Here is a 6,743-nt window from a genome sequence, read left to right on the forward strand (position 1 = left end):
AGATTCCTGATAGTCAAAGTGTCCTTAATCTAGCAGACAAAAGCAGAACAAGATCCAATGGAGCCTGGAAATAGGAAGCAATTTTTTCACCATGGGGGTAATTAACCATTAGAACCACTTGTCAAGGGTGTGGTGAGTTCTCCATCACCTGAAGTCTTTAAATAAAGACTGGATGTCTCCTTCAAAAGATACGCTGTAGCTCAGACACAAATTACGGGTTTGTTGAGGGAATCATTGGGTGAAATTCCCTGGTTGGGGTTATACAGGAGGTCAGAAGAGATGATCATAATGGTGCCTTCTGGCTTTAAAATCTATGAATCGCTGATGTCAGTGAGCCTGATTCTCCCTTCACTCATCCCAGTGTAAACCAGGAATAACTCCACTAGAGTCAGTGGGGCTGATTCCCCTCTCAAACACCTGGTGTAAATCTTCCCCTTTCTCTGCCTTAGTTTCCCATCTGTAAAAGGGGGATAATGATCCTGGCCTCCTGGGTAAAGTGCTTTGAGATCTACTGATTTAAAGCGCACAGTCAACCTGTGGAACTCCTTGCCTGAGGAGGTTGTGAAGGCTAGGACTATAACAGGGTTTAAAAGAGAACTAGATAAATTCATGGAGGTTAAGTCCATTAATGGCTATTAGCCAGGATGGATAAGGAATGGTGTCCTTAGCCTCTGTTTGTCAGAGGGTGGAGATGGATGGCAGGAGAGAGATCATTACCTGTTAGGTCCTAACCCTAGCCCACTCCCTCTGGGGCACCTGGCATTGGCAGACAGGATACTGGGCTGGATGGACCTTTGGTCTGACCCAGTATGGCCATTCTTATGTTATGCATAAGAGCTAAGTACTATTGTTATTCTTTGGCAGGCAGAAGAATATGTCTCATTGTGCTTTGTTGTTCAGCCAACTCTTTTTGGGACAAGATCCAAGAATAATGGATGGAGGTTTGACATAAGACAAGAGCATGTGAAAGTTGTTCAGAATTCAGGGCAGAGGAACTCTATGAAGGTAGGTGTATACGTTTACAAAACCCACATGGGGATGTAGGAATTTGGGGACTGGCCCTTGAGCTATTTATTTAATGACCGTACAAGCAATGCACTCAAAGTTCCTGAGAAAGTCTGTGGATTTCTCTGAAGATCATGTCCCAAGGCTGTCTCTGAGCAGTTGAAAAAAGCCTTCGTGAGGCAAACACTTTTATTTTGCCTGAACAGAGCAATTAAGAAGACAGTAGCATATCAGATATAGATAGTTTATTTTCAATTAAAAGTATATAAGGAGATATGCAAACTATCTTTTAAGGGTGATTTTGTCCTCACCCACAACTATTTCACATTTGGGGACAATATATACCTTCAAGTCAGCGGCACTGCTATGGGTACCCGCATGGCCCCACAATATGCCAACATTTTTATGGCTGACTTAGAACAACGCTTCCTTAGCTCTCGTCCCCTAACGCCCCTACTCTACTTGCGCTACATTGATGACATCTTCATCATCTGGACCCATGGAAAAGAAGCCCTTGAGGAATTTCACCATGATTTCAATAATTTCCATCCCACCATCAACCTCAGCCTAGATCAATCCACACAAGCGGTCCATTTCCTGGACACTACTGTGCTAATAAGCGATGGTCACATCAATACCACCCTATACCGGAAACCTACTGACCGCTACACTTACCTACATGCCTCCAGCTTCCATCCAGGACACACCACACGATCCATTGTCTACAGCCAAGCTCTAAGATATAACCGCATTTGCTCCAATCCCTCGGATAGAGACAAGCACCTACAAGATCTCTATCAAGCATTCTTAAAACTACAATACCCACCTGCTGAAGTGAAAAAACAGATTGACAGAGCCAGACGAGTACCCAGAAGTCACCTCCTACAAGACAGGCCCAACAAAGAAAATAACAGAACACCACTAGCTGTCACCTTCAGCCCCCAACTAAAACCTCTCCAGCGCATCATCAGAGATCTACAACCTATCCTGAAAGATGATCCTTTACTCTCACAGATCTTGGGAGACAGACCTGTCCTCGCTTACAGACAACCCCCCAACCTAAAGCAAATACTCACCAGCAACCACACATCACTGAACAAAACCACTAACCCAGGAACCTATCCTTGTAACAAACCCCGATGCCAACTCTGTCCACATATCTATTCAAGTGACATCATCATAGGACCTAATCACATCAGCCATACCATTAGGGGCTCGTTCACCTGCACATCTACCAATGTGATATATGCCATCATGTGCCAGCAATGCCCCTCTGCCATGTACATTGGCCAAACCGGACAGTCTCTATGCAAAAGAATTAATGGACACAAATCTGACATCAGGAATCAAAATACTCAAAAACCAGTGGGAGAACACTTTAACCTGTCTGGTCATTCAGTGACAGACCTGCGGGTGGCTATATTACAACAGAAAAACTTCAAAAACAGACTCCAACGAGAAACTGCAGAGCTAGAATTGATATGCAAACTAGACACAATCAACTCCGGTTTGAATAAGGACTGGGAATGGCTGAGCCATTACAAACATTGACTCTATCTCCCCTTGTAAGTACTCTCACACTTCTTATCACACTGTCTGTACTCGGCTAGCTTGATTATCACTTCAAAAGTTTTTTTTTTTTTCTCTTAATTAATTGGCCTCTCAGAGTTGGTAAGACAACTCCCACCCGTTTATGCTCTCTGTATGTGTGTATATATATCTCCTCATTATATGTTCCATTCTATATGCATCCGAAGAAGTGGGCTGTAGTCCACGAAAGCTTATGCTCTAATAAATTTGTTAGTCTCTAAGGTGCCACAAGTACTCCTGTTCTTCTTTTTGCGGATACAGACTAACACGGCTGTTACTCTGAAACTTTTAAGGAGAGTTGATGTTTGACTCCATTAGGGTAGGCTGAGAGCTAGAACCTTTTGACAAGTTTCAAAGAGTGTGTGTTAGAGAAACAGCATTATTGTCTGCTTTTTAAAAAAAAAACATAGCTGTATTGGTTTTCTCTCCATGTTCAGAGATCAGTTCCTTCTACATCTAATGTGATATTTTCCCCCCAATTCTGGATACATCCAGAGATCCAACACAGTGAGTATGTTTTGAAAATTATTTGAATATCTTCCCAGAATATGTAGGATTTACACAAATTTAATTGAATTCAGAATGTTTTCTTGTTATTATGATTCCTAACATTCAAATTAATACTAGTTTAGATTCCTTAAGCAGAACAAATTTTGCAGTCTGATTTTCTTTTCATTGTTTGTGCCAGGTTTTTTTAAGCTAGGATTTTCATCGGAGTCTAAAGGAGTTAGATGAACAAATCCCACTGAATGCAATGTATGTAGGTGCAAGCGTCTTTGAGAATGCCAGCCTGTGCTTCTGCATTGTACTCACACTACAATATAAAAACAGGTTAGACAATTTCTCTTGTGTTTATAGTCAGTTTCTGATCAGTTTCACCTTCTTGCTGTCTTGCAGAATAATTGTAGTTTTGCAAATAATGCAGACTCTACCCTTTCCAAAATAAAACAATCTTCCCCTGTATTTAGTCCAAATCAGATCTGATGTTTTTAGAGAGAAAACATAAGTTTTTGACAAGAAGAAATGAAAAGAGAGAATGAAAAAGCTCTGTAGTCAGCACATTTCAGAGAGAAGGACATGGAGTCCATTCCATCTTGTGTACCATCAACATAATTATTTACTAAGTTCACGTCAGTTACACTTTTGAAAACATACTAAAGACAGTGCAGTTTGCAGAGGGGCTCATTAAACTGAATAAAATGGGATCACACTTTGTATTGGGGCACTATTTATAAATGCTTTCTAAATAGGGTTGGACGGCTTAGATTTTTATCGGGAAATGTCAGTAAATCCTATTTCACCATACACACACAAACCGATGAAAAAATATTTTCATTAATAATAGTTGAAATTGATAGGTAGGCAAAGTAAGGCTAATGTTGCTTGAGAACTTATTAGGGTTTGATTAAAAGCTATTTACTTTGTGTTTTTTGACACATGATGTTGACAGTTTGTGTTTTAACAGTTATAAAGCTTTAAATGTTTGAATTTCAGCATGTATGGTCATTGACTAATTATTGCCTGACAGTCCCGCATTGTCTGCTCCTGCCATAATTTCTCACACTGTGGAAATTTAATTGATAAAAATAAAATAAAAATGTTTAAAACCCATATATTTACACAACTGTGCAAAAATACAAAAACAAGGCTTAAAAATAAACATTGCTATTATCAGTTGAAATTATTTAAAAAAATGGATTTTCCAAGCCTTCTTATAAGCAATTAAAAATTACAAGTATGTTAGAAACATGAGCAATATATGTTCCAGATGGTTATATGTGCATCAATAGAAAGTTTTACAAATGATTATGTCAGGGTTATAAGCAACATATTTTCATGGGTGGAAACAATACAAATTGCTCAAACATTTATTAAAGCATCAATTATTTATTAATTGAGCCATTATAAAGTATGACCAAAATGAGAGGTGAATGGAGTCTGGAAGTCTGTGGTACCATCATGATTACCAATGGTTCAGAGGAGGTATAAGTCAAATACGAGGGTATCACCATCATCATCAACAGCGACAACAGTGGACTGTCCTTTTGTTGCTAGAGTCAGGGGCCCAAGTTGCCCACTAGAGGCCAGGCCCTTCCTTTAAGATGTCTCAAAGCAGACATCCAAAAACAGAGGCACCCCCAAATCAATAGTCTCTTTTCAAAATATAGGCCAGGACTCTTGGGTGCTGTTTCAGGCTCAGGGTGAGGAGTGTGTTCTAGTAGCTCAGAAAAAGAAACTGGGAATCTGGATGCCCAGGTTCTGTTTCCAGCTCTGGTAGGTGAATGGGTGCCCATATCTGTCTAATGCCCTGAGCCGACAACATGCTGAGGGTTTCCAGCTCCCACTGAGAGTTAAATGTTCACTACACCATACAAATTGTGTTCAGAATCCTAATATATATGTGACTGCTCAGTTTGTTGTCTGTCAACAATGACCTGCATCTAACAAAATCACCTGTGTATTTTTTTGTCTTCCCTTTATGGTCTCATGTGTTTTGGCAGGTACACCACCTGGCCCCAATGGTGAAGGGAAATCAAACCAATGTGAAGGAATTTATTCTGCGTGGGTTCCCTGGTTCTCGTTATTTTCAGATCTCACTCTTCATGCTATTCTTGTTCATGTACCTCCTGACACTCACAGGAAACATCACCATCATATCCTTAGTGGGGACCCACCGTCGCCTCCGCACCCCTATGTACTACTTCCTCTGCAATCTCTCCTTCCTGGAGATCTGGTACACCACAGCTACCATCCCCAAGACTCTTACCAATCTCGTGTCCCAAAGCAAAACCATCTCCTTCCTCAGCTGCCTCCTGCAGATGTACTTTGTTTTCTCCCTAGGCTGCACTGAATTTCTACTCCTGGCTGTCATGGCCTATGATCGCTATTTGGCCATATGCCACCCATTGCGCTTTAGCTCCATCATGAACAGCACCTTGTTCACTCAGTTGGCCATTGGCTCATGGGTAGGTGGCTTCCTGACTATTTCTGTGCTGGCATTTCTGATCACCAGGTTGTCCTTCTGTGGCCCTACGGTCATCAACCATTTCTTCTGTGACATAGATTCTTGGACAGAGCTCTCCTGCACAGACACACACCTCTTTGAGATAGTGTACATTTCTATGTGCTTTATTGTCATCCTGGGCTCCTGTGCAGTCACCCTGGTCTCCTACATTTACATCATCTCCACCATCCTGAGAATCCCATCTGCCCAAGGCCAGAAAAAGACCTTTTCCACTTGCTCTGCCCATCTCACCGTTGTGGTTATATTGTACGGCTGCTCCATCTTCCTGTAGGTCAAGCCTTCTAAACAGAACTCACTGGACATGAACAAAATTGTCTCTGTCTTCATTACTATTGTGACACCATTGCTTAACCCTTTCATTTACACTCTAAGGAACAAAGACGTCAAAGTAACCTTGAGAAAGGCTTTTCATAGGACATGATGTTATTGTCCAATGGCCTGGATATCATTGATTTAGGTAGGCAGCGAGGGGAAATCAAGTGAACCATCAAAACATCCGAATATTAAATAAATCCTTTCTGGTATCTAAATAAAACAAATAATAATAATAATGCAGAATTTGGCCAGAATTAGAAACTATATTACCGGGACTGAGTCTCATTTACAATAAGGCAACTTTGAATTATTTTGGCAGTATAAATGGGCCTTAAAATGGGTGTGACTGTAATTTACAAGGTCTGAAAGACCTTTTTACACTGCTGGAATGATGGAAAGGGGGTCTTATTTTCAGTGAGGATCAGGCCCTCGTTGTTTGTGTATATAAACTAGCCTGATATGATATATTTCTCCATTTTACCCAGATACTTGCTTCTGACATTTAACACTCTAGTACTTTTGATGTAGCTCCACAAGCATTGACATCACTTTGCTTACAATCCAGAAAATGTTGATAAGACTCTCTGAAAACTTGGAGAAGATTTGGACGTGACTGGAAAGCTGTGATAATACTTTGTCACATCTGTCAACACGATGATGCAAATTGGACGGCTTCTTACTATCTTTCACATGTTTTGACATCTTTCTAGCTCTATTACAACATTTTGAGAAGTGTCTATGGTCCAGAAGCCAAAGGTATTTAGGTGCTAAAATCAGGCTCGGCCTTTCCAGGGAGTCTAAAGGAATT

The 6,743-nt window shown here is 40.7% G+C and overlaps 1 pseudogene; it reads left to right on the forward strand.

Moving 5' to 3' along the window:
* The first annotated feature begins 5,114 nt into the window (after positions 1 to 5,114).
* On the forward strand, positions 5,115 to 6,041 carry LOC112060833 (olfactory receptor 6F1-like; annotated as a pseudogene).
* The last annotated feature ends 702 nt before the right edge of the window (positions 6,042 to 6,743 follow it).

The sequence above is a fragment of the Chrysemys picta genome, chromosome 12 (genome assembly GCF_011386835.1).
Source record: "Chrysemys picta bellii isolate R12L10 chromosome 12, ASM1138683v2, whole genome shotgun sequence".
NCBI classification, from domain to species: Eukaryota; Metazoa; Chordata; order Testudines; family Emydidae; genus Chrysemys; species Chrysemys picta.